We start from the raw sequence: 13,982 nt of genomic DNA, 5'->3' as shown, positions 1-13,982 counted from the left end.
TCCAGCCCCCTGCAGCCAGCAATGGGAGCAGTTGCTCAGAGCCCCAAACAACCTGACCTGGAGTGGTTCCAACAGGCAACCTGGGCCAGGGTCTCACCACCCCCAGCATGAAGAATTCACAGAGTCCATGCAGCTGGCAGAGCCCTGCAGCTCCCCCAGCCCAGCCCTCCCCTCCCCCCAGCACTGAAGGCTCAGCACCAAACCCTGTCCCTCAGCACCAGCTCCACACGGGGCTGCAACACCCCCAGGGAGGGAGACTCCAGCCCTGCCCTGGGCAGCCCCTTCCAAGCTTTGGGAACCCTCCCAGGGCAGAAAGATCTCCTGAGAGCCAGCCTCAGCCTCCCCTGCTGCAGCCTGCAGCCATTGCCTCTGCTCCTGGCCCTTGGCACCAAGGAGCAGAGGCTGCCCCCTCCTCACTCCAACCTCCCTGCAGGCAGAGAGCAAGGAGGTCTCCCTCAGCCTCCTCTGCTCCAGCCTCAACAATCCTCTTCCTTCTATCAATCCCAAATATCCCTCTTCTAGTTTAAAATCATCCCCCCTTGTCCTGTCACTCCAGTCCCTGCCAACATGTCCAGAGCCAGAACTGAAGCAGGACAAACAGAATGCAGAAGCAAGAGCCAAGCCTGTCCCTGTGCTGCAGCCATGGGCTCAGGCAGGATGAGCCCTGGAGCTGAGCAAACCTCTTTCCTGACTTTCTCCTAGAAAAGCCCTTGGTGAATTCTTGGGCTAAGAGGGAGGCAATGCCAAACCCCTCCTGCCAAGCAGTGCTTTGCTCTGACACTGCATGGAGATCTGCCCTGGGCACAGGGGAACAACTTTAATGCTTTACTGCCTGCACTCATTGATTGAGTAACTGCATTCTGTAAACAGTTTGGTCCAGTTTGGATCAACATCTTCATCACTAACACCTGGATGAAGGCACAGAGTGGAGCCTCAGCCAGTTTGCTGATGGCACAGAGCTGGGAGCAGTGGCTGAGACCCCTGAGGCTGTGCTGGCACCCAGGGAGCCCTGGCCAGGCTGAGAGCTGGGCACAGGAACCTCCTGAAGGTGAAGCAGGACAAGGGCAGGGTCCTGGCCCTGGGCAGGAACAACCTCCTGCAGCAGCACAGGGCAGGGGGAAGCTGCTGGCAAGCAGCTGCAAGCAGCAGCAGCTGGCAGTGCTGGGGGACAAGGAGTTGGCCAGCAGCAGCAAGGTGGCCTGGGGGCCAAGAAGGCCAAGGCTGTGCTGGGGGCATGGAGAAGAGTGTGGGCAGCAGCAGGGCAAGGGAGGTTGTGCTGCCCCTCTGCCCTGCCCTGCTGAGGCCACCTCTGGAGCCCTGGGGGCAGTTGTGTGCTGCCCAGGGGCAGAGGGCCAGAGAAGTGCTGGAGAGAGGGCAGGGGAGGCTGGGAAGCTGCTGAGGGGCCTGGAGCAGCTCTGGCAGGAGCCAAGACTGAGAGCCCTGGGGCTGAGAGCCTGCAGCAGAGCAGCCCCAGAGCAATGCTCAGCAATGCTCAGCAAGAGCTGAAGGGCCCCTGGGGGGCAAGAGGCTGGGGCCAGCCTCTGCTGAGTGGTGCCCAGGGCCAGGCCAGGGGGCAGTGGGCAGAGAGTGGAGCCCAGGAGGTTGGAGGGGAAGAGGAGGAGAAAGTTGTTTGTTGGGAGGGTGCTGGAGGCCTGGAGCAGGCTGCCCAGAGAGGTTGTGGAGTGTCCTGGTGTGGAGAGCTTCCACCCCCCCCTGGGCACTGTGCCCCTGGGCAGGCTGCTGTGGGTGCCCTGCTGGAGCAGAGGCTGGGCTGGAGGAGCTCCAGAGGTCTCTTTCCATTTCTCTGTGCTGGATTCTGGATTCCTGGATTAATTTAATTAGTATTTGCAAACCCTGCCCCCAGCTCCACCTGCACCCAAGGGGGAAAGCCTCTCCCAGTGAGTTTTTAAGGAGAACAGCAATCAGCTCTCAATGTTTCTCTGCCCTCCGAAGGTTCCCATCCCTAAATGCTTCAGGGACATCTCTGCAACATAAACATGAGAATAAAACCTGCAAGAGCCACTCAGAGCTGCAGCAGACAAGGTTAATGGGCCTTGCAGAGCAGCATTAAACAACTTTGTTCTCTTTAAGTGGAGAGCTGAGATACCTCTGACACACCGAGAGTGGATTTGACGGAGGGAGAGCATGAAAGCTCCTTCCAGAGCAAACTGGCACAGGGAAACATCAAAAGAGCTTCTTCAAAGCAAGCTGCAAGGCCTTGCCCCGGGGGCAGCCAGCCCCTGGCCCCACAGAAGTTCCCAAAAGAGCAAATTGTGAATTTTTCCCGAGGGCAAATCAGAAGCTTTGAAGTGAGACCCAGCTGAGGAGCACAGAAGAGCTGCAGCCCTCGGCCGGCCGGACACAGCTGGGCCGGGAGAAGGCTCCGCTGCCTCCAGAGCCCTCCTGAAAGCCAGGGAGGGGATCCATGCCCCAAAGGGTCTTGGCTGCAAGCTGTGAATAACTGAGGGTCAAAATCTTCTCTGAGCGTTTCCAGCCCCTGCCTTGTGCTCTTCCCTCTCCACTGCAGTCACATTTCCAGCACCAAGCTCCCTCATGTGGCACCAAGGCTCAGCCCAGCCCGGCCCGGAGCGGGACGGCTCCAGCCCGGGGCGCGCAGCCAGCCTCGGAGCAGCCTCCTGCAGGGCAAAGCAGAGAAGGGAAGTGCTGAGGCTGGCAGAGGAGGGGCTGGAGGAGAGGCCTCATCTGGGTCTGACAGGAACCAGGGCTGGGGAAAGGGCAGAGAGCTGATCCTGAGAGGTCTTCTGTCCCACCAGAAGGGCAACGGCAGAGCAGCTGCTGCGGCGTCAGGGGTGGGCAGTGAGAGGGAGCTGGATCAGGAACAGGATCAGCCTGGATCAGGAGCATGCTCAGGGGCAGTCTGGATCAGGAACATGCTCAGGGGCAGCCTGGATCAGGAACATGCTCAGGGGCAGTCTGGATCAGGATCATGCTCAGGGGCAGTCTGGATCAGGATCATGCTCAGGGGCAGCCTGGATCAGGAGCTTGCTCAGGGGCAGTCTGGATCAGGAACATGCTCAGGGGCAGTCTGGATCAGGATCATGCTCAGGGGCAGCCTGGATCAGGAGCTTGCTCAGGGGCAGTCTGGATCAGGAACATGCTCAGGAACACTCTGGATCAGGAACTTGCTCAGGGGCAGTCTGGATCAGGAACAGGATCAGCCTGGATCAGGAGCATGCTCAGGGACAGCCTGGATCAGGAACTTGCTCAGGGGCAGTCTGGATCAGGAAGATGCTCAGGGGCAGTCTGGATCAGGAACAGGATCAGCCTGGATCAGGAACATGCTCAGGGGCAGTCTGGATCAGGAGCTTGCTCAGGGGCAGTCTGGATCAGGAACATGCTCAGGGACAGTCTGGATCAGGAACTTGCTCAGGGGCAGTCTGGATCAGGAACATGCTCAGGGGCAGTCTGGATCAGGAACAGGATCAGCCTGGATCAGGAACATGCTCAGGGGCAGTCTGGATCAGGAACTTGCTCAGGGGCAGTCTGGATCAGGAACATGCTCAGGGACAGTCTGGATCAGGAACATGCTCAGGGGCAGCCTGGATCAGGAACTTGCTCAGGGGCAGTCTGGATCAGGAACATGCTCAGGGACAGTCTGGATCAGGAGCTTGCTCAGGGACAGTCTGAATCAGGAACATGCTCAGGGACAGTCTGGATCAGGAACATGCTCAGGGACAGTCTGGATCAGGAACTTGCTCAGGGACAGTCTGGATCAGGAACTTGCTCAGGGACAGTCTGGATCAGGAGCTTGCTCAGGGACAGTCTGGATCAGGAGCATGCTCAGGGACAGTCTGGATCAGGAACATGCTCTGGGACAGTCTAGATCAGGAGCTTGATCTGGGACAGTCTGGATCAGGAGCTTGATCAGGGACAGTCTGGATCAGGAACATTCTCAGGAACTGCCTGGATCAGGAACATGCTCAGGGACAGTCTGGATCAGGAGCTTGCTCAGGGACAGTCTGGATCAGGATCATGCTCAAGGACAGTCTGGATCAGGAACTTGCTCAGGGACAGTCTGGATCAGGAACATGCTCAGGGGCAGTCTGGATCAGGAACTTGCTCAGGGACAGTCTGGATCAGGAGCTTGATCAGGGACAGTCTGGATCAGGAACATGCTCAGGGACAGTCTGGATCAGGAACTTGCTCAGGGACAGTCTGGATCAGGAACTTGCTCAGGGGCAGCCTGGATCTGGATCATGCTCAGGGACAGTCTGGATCTGGATCATGCTCAGGGGCAGTCTGGATCAGGAGCTTGCTCAGGGACAGTCTGGATCAGGAACATGCTCAGGGACAGTCTGGATCAGGAACATGCTCTGGGACAGTCTAGATCAGGAGCTTGCTCAGGGACAGTCTGGATCAGGAGCTTGATCAGGGACAGTCTGGATCAGGAACATTCTCAGGAACTGCCTGGATCAGGAACTTGCTCAGGGACAGTCTGGATCAGGAACATGCTCAGGGACAGTCTGGATCAGGAACATGCTCAGGGACAGTCTGGATCAGGATCATGCTCAGGGACAGTCTGGATCAGGAGCTTGCTCAGGGACAGTCTGGATCAGGAACATGCTCTGGGACAGTCTAGATCAGGAGCTTGCTCAGGGACAGTCTGGATCAGGAACATGCTCAGGGACAGTCTGGATCAGGAGCTTGCTCAGGGACAGTCTGGATCAGGAACTTGCTCAGGGGCAGCCTGGATCAGGAACATGCTCTGGGACAGTCTGGATCAGGAGCTTGCTCAGGGACAGTCTGGATCAGGAGCTTGCTCTGGGACTGTCTGGATCAGGAGCTTGCTCAGGGACAGTCTGGATCAGGATCATGCTCAGGGACAGTCTGGATCAGGAACATGCTCAGGGACAGTCTGGATCAGGAACTTGCTCAGGGACAGTCTGGATCAGGAGCTTGCTCAGGGACAGTCTGGATCAGGAACTTGCTCAGGGACAGTCTGGATCAGGAACTTGCTCTGGGACTGTCTGGATCAGGAGCTTGATCAGGGACAGTCTGGATCAGGAACTTGCTCAGGGGCAGCCTGGATCAGGAACATGCTCTGGGACAGTCTGGATCAGGAGCTTGCTCAGGGACAGTCTGGATCAGGAACTTGCTCAGGGGCAGCCTGGATCAGGAACATGCTCTGGGACAGTCTGGATCAGGAGCTTGCTCAGGGACAGTCTGGATCAGGAGCTTGCTCTGGGACTGTCTGGATCAGGAGCTTGCTCAGGGACAGTCTGGATCAGGATCATGCTCAGGGACAGTCTGGATCAGGAACATGCTCAGGGACAGTCTGGATCAGGAACTTGCTCAGGGACAGTCTGGATCAGGAGCTTGCTCAGGGACAGTCTGGATCAGGAACTTGCTCAGGGACAGTCTGGATCAGGAGCTTGCTCTGGGACTGTCTGGATCAGGATCATGCTCAGGGACAGTCTGGATCAGGAACTTGCTCAGGGGCAGCCTGGATCAGGAACATGCTCAGGGACAGTCTGGATCAGGAACATGCTCAGGGGCAGTCTGGATCAGGAACTTGCTCAGGGGCAGTCTGGATCAGGAACATGCTCAGGGGCAGTCTGGATCAGGAACTTGCTCAGGGGCAGTCTGGATCAGGAACATGCTCAGGGGCAGTCTGGATCAGGAACTTGCTCAGGGGCAGTCTGGATCAGGAACTTGCTCAGGGACAGTCTGGATCAGGAACTTGCTCAGGGACAGTCTGGATCAGGAACATGCTCAGGGGCAGTCTGGATCAGGAACTTGCTCAGGGACAGTCTGGATCAGGATCATGCTCAGGGACAGTCTGGATCAGGAACATGCTCAGGGGCAGTCTGGATCAGGAACATGCTCAGGGACAGTCTGGATCAGGATCATGCTCAGGGACAGTCTGGATCAGGAACATGCTCAGGGACAGTCTGGATCAGGATCATGCTCAGGGACAGTCTGGATCAGGAACATGCTCTGGGACAGTCTGGATCAGGAACATGCTCAGGGACAGTCTGGATCAGGATCATGCTCAGGGACAGTCTGGATCAGGAACATGCTCAGGGACAGTCTGGATCAGGAACATGCTCAGGAACTGCCTGGATCAGGAACATGCTCAGGGACAGTCTGGATCAGGAGCATGCTCAGGGACAGTCTGGATCAGGAACATGCTCAGGGACAGTCTGGATCAGGAACATGCTCAGGGACAGTCTGGATCAGGATCATGCTCTGGGACAGTCTGGATCAGGAACTTGCTCAGGGACAGTCTGGATCAGGAACTTGCTCAGGGACAGTCTGGATCAGGAGCTTGCTCAGGGGCACTCTGGACCACAAGAATTTAACCATGACAGTTATTTTCCACCCCAAACTGCCATCTGTAGGCCTCAGCCAGGGCAAGGGCTGCAAAGGGCAAGGTCAGACTGACTCCAGCACAACCCCCAAGGCAACCTCAGCACAGATGTCTGCCAATGGCTCCAGCAAAGGTCCCACCACAAATCAGGCAAAACTTCTTGCAGCCATTCCTGAGCCCAGGCACCTGGTGAGCAACACTGCAGGAACTGATAACTGTGGAGTCATGGAATGGTTTGGGTCAGGAGGGACCTCTGAAGGCCATCTGGTCCTGTCCCCTGCAGTGAGAAGGGACAGCAGTACCCTGGGCTGGGCACTGCTGAGGCCACCCCTGGAGTGCTGCCTTCAGCTCTGGGCTGCTGGCTCCCAGCAGCACCTTGAGAGGCTGCAGCAGGGCCAGGGAAGGGCAAGGAAGCTGGGGAAGGGTCTGGGGAAGAGGGCTGGGGAGGAGCAGCTGAGGGAGCTGGGGGTGGTGAGGCTGGAGCAGAGGAGGCTGAGGGAGACCTCCTTGCTCTCTGCAGCTCCCTGCAAGGAGGCTGGAGCCAGGTGGGGCTTGGGCTCTGCTCCCAGGGAACAAGGGACAGGAGAAGAGGCAATGGCCTCAGGCTGCCCTAGGGGAGGTTCAGCTTGGCCATGAGGAACAATTTCTTCCCCTTGAGAGTTGTCCAGGCCTGGCCCAGGCTGCCCAGGGCAGAGGTGCAGTCCCCATCCCTGGAAGGATGGAAAAGCTGTGCAGATATGGTGCTGAGGGCCATGGGTTGGTGGTGCCCTGGCAGTGCTGGGGTAAGGGTTGGAGTCTCTGATCTTAAGAGTCTCTTCCAACCAAAACCATTCTGTGACTCTGTGATCTTCAGCTACATCAGGTCATTCAGATCCAGGGCAGGTGACTCAGACCCAGGGCAGGTCACTCAGATCCAGGGCAGGTGACTCAGACCCAGGGCAAGTCACTCAGATCCAGGGCAGGTCACTCAGAGCCTTGGCCAACCTGAGCTTCAATAACAACTTTCTGTGGTGCCTGCTGTGCAGGTCAGAGCCCCACAGGCTCATGCACATCTCCAGCCCTGCCTGAGGAACTGCAGTGAGTAAAAACAAACAGAAGCCTGCTCCTGGTGGGCTTGCAGACACTGGGCTGGCACCAGCAGACCTAACCTGACTGCAGAAGCACAGGGAGATGGTTGAAAGAGGCTCTCCTCTGAGTCAATTCTGTCCAAGAGAAGTGCTGGAGAGAGGGCAGGGGAGGCTGGGAAGCTGCTGAGGGGCCTGGAGCAGCTCTGGCAGGAGCCAAGGCTGAGAGCCCTGGGGCTGAGAGCCTGCAGCAGAGCAGCCCCAGAGCAATGCTCAGCAATGCTCAGCAAGAGCTGAAGGGCCCCTGGGGGGCAAGAGGCTGGGGCCAGCCTCTGCTGAGTGGTGCCCAGGGCCAGGCCAAGGGGCAGTGGGCAGAGAGTGGAGCCCAGGAGGTTGGAGGGGAAGAGGAGGAGAAAGTTGTTTGTTGGGAGGGTGCTGGAGGCCTGGAGCAGGCTGCCCAGAGAGGTTGTGGAGTGTCCTGGTGTGGAGAGCTTCCACCCCCCCCTGGGCACTGTGCCCCTGGGCAGGCTGCTGGGGGAGCCCTGCTGGAGCAGGGCCTGGACTGGAGGAGCTCCAGAGGTCCCTTCCCACCCATCCATGCTGGGCTCTGGGATTCTGTGGTGTGTGTAGGAGCAAGCCAAGATTTCTGCTCCCACAGGGAAGCCTCAGCAGCAGAGCAGTGCCAGAGCACACTCCACAAACCCCTCTGCTGCCCTAAATCTGCCTCGTTCCTGGCTGTATCCTGCCATCAGGCTTGCAAATGTTCCCTTTGGGAGTGGGAAAGGAATCCCTCTGGAGCCAGCTGCTTCCCTCTTTCCCATATGGCAGATCAATCAGAGGTCCCAACTTGCCTTCACATCCCTCTCACAGCCTCCTCCTGCTTTTACCTCCCCCTGGAATTTCATTTGAAGATGCAAAGCTCCCCAGCCAGGCTGGGAAGGCTCCCAGTGGCTCCACAAGGCAGGAGACAAAAAGCAGCTTTCCTTGGTGCATGCCAGGCTGCTGCTGTGGCAGAGAGCTGTCCCCAGCCCAGTCCTGAGCCAGGGCACCACAGGCTGTGATGGGAGCCCCTGGACTGATGGCCTCTTGCAGCAGTTTGGGCTGGGTGCCCTCTGCTGTGTTTATGTGAGGGGAGCTTCCTGTGTCCAGGGGTCCAGCCCAGTGGGCAGACACAGGAAGCCAGGCTTTCCATCCCATAATTCCCTGTGCCACTATCAGGTCCAGCACAGCCTCTGGCACTTGCTCTTTCTTCCCTCTCCACCACTGGTGCCTGGGGCAGATGTCTCCCTGGCTGGGCCCAAGGCAGTCTCAGACCTGGGCAGCTGAGACTAGCCTAGCAGTGGGGGGGGAGAAGGAGGCCTGGGGGTCCTGGGTGCAGCCTCAGGTGGGGCTGGGATGTCTCTGAGTCTGCTTTGGGCTCTCCTCTGTCACTGCTGCTGGCTCTCTGCAACCATTCACTGCTTTGATTGCAACCTTCCAGCACCTTTGGCTGAGTCCTCACTCCTGCCCCTGGTGGGGAGGGGCTGCCTCAGCCCAGCACACCTCAGCCTTCATCTGCCCTTCTGGCCACCTTTGGGACATCCTTCCAGCCCCAGTGACAGAGGAGACATCTGAAACGTGACTAAAGGTCTGCCCTGGGCCCAGAGCTGCAGCTCTGGGGATGAGCCTCTGGAGGAGAAAGGCTGCAATGGTTTTGCTGTGCCTGGGCACTGGGGGCCCATGGACAAGGTGCAGGCCAGTGGGGACCACCTTGTTGCTAAGATGTCTTCAGGATGCACAAAATGCATCAGCAGGCACTGAGCTCTGCCAGCCTCCTGCTCCAGGCTCTGAGTGGCCACCTCCCACCACATCTCCCTGCACCATCAGTGCCTGCTGCCCGCTGCCTGCACCCTCCTGGCCCACCCTGCTGAGCACCCTGGGTTGAGCCTTCTTGCTGGAGATGCCTCCCAGGCCAGGCTGAGCAGGACTCCTCCACAGCCACTTGCCTGTGTCCTCCATGGGCTTAGCCTCCTCCAAGGGGAACAACCCCAAGTGCCCAGGAGCACTGAGCCCTTCCACTCAGCTGCTGGGCAGAGCAGATCCTAGAACTGACTCAGATTTGGATCCTAGAACTGAGCTAGAGCTGGAGCTGGAGCTGCTGAGGGCAGAGGAGGCCTTTGAGATCACCAAGCCAACTTCTCACCCAGAGCTCCCAGCCCCACCACTGCTGCTAGGCTACCACCAAACCATGGCCTCAGCACCACATCTCCAGGGCTTTGAAATGCCTCCAGGGATGAGGACTCCACCACTGCCCTGGGCAGCCTGGCCCAGTGCCTGAGAACCCCTGCTGGGAAGAAAATGTTCCTAATATCCACCCTGAACCTCCTCTGGTAGACCCTGAGGCCATTGCCTCTTGCCCTGTCCTTTGTTCCTTGGCAGAAGAGCCCAACCCCCACCTGGCTCCAGCTCCTTGCAGGCAGCTGCAGAGGGGATGAGGTCTCCCCAAAACCTTGGGAAGAGTGCATCAAGGCAGGGAGGATCTCCACAAGAGAGCTCCCTGTGGTGACCCCAAGCATCCACAAACCCAGCAGAGAAGTCATCTCAGAGTGAGCTGAGCCTGGACCTTTGTTAGCAAAGGAGCAGCCCCAAAGCTCACAGCCTGGCCCAGGGGAGCTGATCCTCAGTCACTGCCTGCCAGAGGGGGCAGGACTCAGAAGAAGACTCAAAGAAAAGATGCTCTGCTGCACCCTGCACCAAGTGAAGCTTTTGGGGTGTCCCTGGAGATGCCCCCACCCTGAATAGCAGCAGTTTGGGATGAAATCAGACCCTTTTTCAGGGCCCTGCAGCAAACTGAAGCTGCCACCTCCATTTCCAGTGCCCAAAGATCTCTCTTTGCCCCTCTAGGAGCCAAGAGGGTTTTATTTTCTTTGTCACCTGCTGGGTGGCCAAGGTCTTGGCACCAGTTGAGCTCATTTGTCACTCTGTCAAGCCCTAATTTTAGCCATCAGGGTTGAGTGAAGGCTGAGAGCCCTTGGCTTGATGCAGACCTTATTTTGAGCTCAGCTATTTTTAGCTGGTGACCATTTCTCCACATCCTGCTGCTGTGCCAAGATGTGCAGCAAGAGCAGCCCCTGCCTGAGGGGACCTGGACACAAAGGCAGCTGTGTCCTCCCCTCCAGGCTGGCCACAGCTTGAAGGGCTCCTGACAGAGTGTTTTCAGCACCTGAGCTCCAAAGCAAGATCCTCTGCAGGCTCTGAGTTAGAACAAGGAAAGCACAGCAAAGAACTCCCTGCACTTGGGGAGACCTTGAACATCATCCAGTCCAGCCAGGAGCCCAGCACTGCCAGGGCACCACCCCCAGCACTCCAGGGGTGGCCTCAGCAGTGCCCAGCCCAGGGGCACAATCCCTGCCCTGCTTCTGCTGCCCACAGCATTGCTGCTGCAGGCCAGGCTGCTGGTGGCCTTCTCGCCCAGCTGGGCACCCCCTGGCTCCTCTGCAGCTGCTGGCACCCAGCACCCCCAGGGCCTTTGCTGCTGGGCACTTTGCAGCCCCTCTGGCCCAGCCTGGAGCCTTGCTGGGGTTGTGGTGAGCCAAGGGCAGGACCCAGCCCTTGGCCTTGCTGAACCTCCTCCCCTTGGCCTTGGCTGCTCCCTGCAGCCTGCCCAGGTCCCTCTGCAGAGCCTCCAACCCTCCAGCAGCTCAACACAGCCACCCAGCTCGGTGCCCCCTGCAGGCTCCTGAGGCAGCCTCGATGCCCTCACCCAGGTCATCGATGGAGCCCTTGGAGAGCCCTGGGCCCAGCACCTGTGGCTGGCCACCAGCTGCAGTTGTCTCCATTCACTCTGGGCCCAGCCAGCAGTGCACTCAGGAGAATGCTCTGGGAAATGGAATTTGGATGTACCTGAAAGGAGCAGAAGTTCCCCCAGATAAAGACCCCCCAAGGTCTCCACTCCCTGTGGCCCAGCTGCAGTCACTGCACCACTGGCAGCTGGCATTGACCAATGGACACAGCCTCACCGTTTGGGGGTGCCTGGGGAGCCACTGTCTCACAAGGGTCCTGCTGCCACCCCAAGAACCAGGTGTCCTGGGCAGGGCTCACCACCTGGGGAAGCAAAACAGGAAAATGTTTGAGTTTTGAGAGCAAATAAAGAAATGGAAGAAGAAACACAAGCAGAGGGCTTTTGGTGGAGTCCCTGCAGCCACGCTGGGCAGCTCTGCTCTTGCTGCACCTTCTGGGCAGGACACTGGGGAAACACAATCACAGGACCCTGGAACAGCTGGAGTTGGAAGGGACCTTAAAGCTCATCCAGTTCCAACCCTAGCCAAGTGCAGGGACCCCTCCCCCCAGCCCAGGCTTCTCAGGGCCTCATCCAGCCTGGCCCTGAACACCTCCAGGCAGGAGGCAGCCACAGCCTCCCTGGGCAGCCTGTGCCAGAGTCTCCCCAGCCTCAGAGTGAAGAGTTCTTCCTAAGGGCCAACCTAAATCTCCCTGCTCCAGTTTCCAACCCCTCATCATGGCTCTCCCAGCCCTTGTCCCAAGTCCCCCCCCAGCTCTCCTGGAGCCCTTCAGGTACTGGAAGGTTGCTCTGAGGTCTGCCTGCAGCCTTCTCTTCTCCAGGCTGAACAGCCCCAACTCTCTCAGCCTGTCTCCACAGCAGAGGCTCTGCAGCCTCTGATCACCTCCATGACCTTCTCTGGACCCTCCCCAACAGTCCCAAGTCCTTCTGGTGCTGGGGGCTCCAGAGCTGGACGCGGTGCTCCACTGGGGTCTCACCAGAGCAGAGGGGCAGAATGTCCTGCCGTGACCTGCTGGGTGGGAACATCCCCAGGAGGTGCAGGCAGGGCTGATGGCTGAGCTAGGTCAGGCCAGCAGGGCTCTGGCTGGGCAGGTTTGAACACCCCCAAGGAGGGGCAATAAAGCAAACAGATCCTGAGGGGTGGAACCGAGAGGCGTCCAGGAGGCAGAGCTGCGCTCGCTGCTGGCCTGCCCGCAGGGGCTGCAGCCCCCTGCAGTCCTGTCCTGTCCTTTCCAGCTGCTGGAGGGTGGCCAGTCCCTGGCACGGGGTCTCACTGAGGGCTAGCAGAGCAATCTGGGTCTGGGAAGGAAAAAAGAAGGGGAACAAAGCAGTGAGACCACACTGCTGGTGGCCCTGCCCTGGCTTTGTGCCCCCTGCCAGCACGCCTCGCTGGAGTGGTTTGACTCTGGGGCTTGGGTGGCATCAGCTAGGGAAGAGCTGTGAGGCCACAACCAGGGGAGCTGCCAGCATCACCCCAAGCCCTGCCCTTTGTGGGGGCTGACAGTGGGGTTTCCAGAGCCAGCCAAGCAGATGGGCTGGGCAGGGATCAGTGCAGCCATGGCTGTGCTTTGGGTCTGGCTGCCAGAACAGGAGTGCAAGGTCCCCAGATGGCCATTCATCACCTCTGGCCTCCACTGCACACCTGGGAAGTGTCCCTGGGTATGCAGCACCTCTAGATGTTTCCTGTGATAAATAACACCCAAGGTGTCCAAGACACATCTGCTCTGTCTAGAGACAGACACCCAGCAGAGAGCTCCTTCCATCTCCAGCATGTGCCTGACCTCCACCCCTGATGCACATCCCCTCCCTGGGGCTCCTCAGACCTCCAGTTTGTGTCTGAGATCTCTGCCTTGAGATGGATGCCCTCTGGACACCTCCCTGCTGGATGTCACCCGAGTGGAGCTCCTCACATCTCCATTCTGTCCCTGGTGTGTCCCTTGGCAGGCAGCACCTCTACAGAGATCATCACTGTACAGCTGATCCCCCCAGCAGAGCTCCTCAGCCTGCCAGCAGATGGCCAGGAGAGATTCACAGACCCAGCTGGAGCTGCTGAGCTGCTGAGGCTCCAGTGCACACCTGAGGCAGGCACCTCAGGCACCTCCAGCCACCCAGCAGCTCCCCAGCGTGCCCCTGCCAGACCTGCCAGGGCTTAAACCACCCCCAGAGAGCTCCTCAGACCCCAGACATATTCTGATACATTGATGATGACACACACCACCCCAGAGCTGCTCAGACCTCCAAGGCACAGCTGAGGACACAGAGAACTGTGCCTGCTGTGGGGAGGCCATGGGGAGGGCCCTTGGGTTTCCTTCCATCCCAACCCCCTTGCAGCACCAACCCTTGCTGAGCCCTCAGCCACCGTGGCCTGGGGCACCAAAGCACAGAGCTACATTGGGGAGCTTGCACATAAGGTACCTGGGTGCCACCAAGGCCACTGCCCAAGGAGGGGACTGGGCAAAATGGGGCAGAAACCCAAACATGGAAAACCTGGGCAAAAGGGCAGGATGCCCCCTGAGACCTGCCGGGGGGTTGGTTATGCTAAATGCTCAGAAGGGGCCTGAGGTCAAAACTCTTCCACCACAACAGCAGCTGAAGGATCCTTAAGGAAATTCATGATCCTGCTGAGCACAGCTGAGGCAGCTGGGAGCTGGGAGCATCCCCTGGATGTGTTCTGTGAGCCCTGCCCTGGGTGCCCTGCTCTGGCAGGGCTTGGGCTGGGGGAGCTCCAGAGGTCCCTTCCAGCCCCTCATGTTCTGTGATCCTGTAATAAGGAAACCTCTGGGCTCCTGCCTTGGAAGAGCATCCACAG

The 13,982-nt window shown here is 58.7% G+C and overlaps 1 protein-coding gene across 1 annotated transcript in view; it reads right to left on the bottom strand.

Annotated features, from left to right (window-relative positions):
• Positions 1 to 13,982, bottom strand: part of PKNOX2 (PBX/knotted 1 homeobox 2) — a 139,687-nt gene that overhangs the window by 54,539 nt on the left and 71,166 nt on the right. Inside the window, 1 exon segment of the mRNA XM_054175989.1 lies at positions 11,394 to 11,478. The gene's annotated coding sequence lies outside the window, so the exon portion shown is untranslated.

The sequence above is a fragment of the Dryobates pubescens genome, chromosome 34 (assembly GCF_014839835.1).
Source record: "Dryobates pubescens isolate bDryPub1 chromosome 34, bDryPub1.pri, whole genome shotgun sequence".
In the NCBI taxonomy this organism is placed as follows: Eukaryota; Metazoa; Chordata; class Aves; order Piciformes; family Picidae; genus Dryobates; species Dryobates pubescens.
The sequence above is the reverse complement of the archived record's forward strand: the minus strand, read 5'-3'. Positions and strand labels throughout refer to the sequence as shown.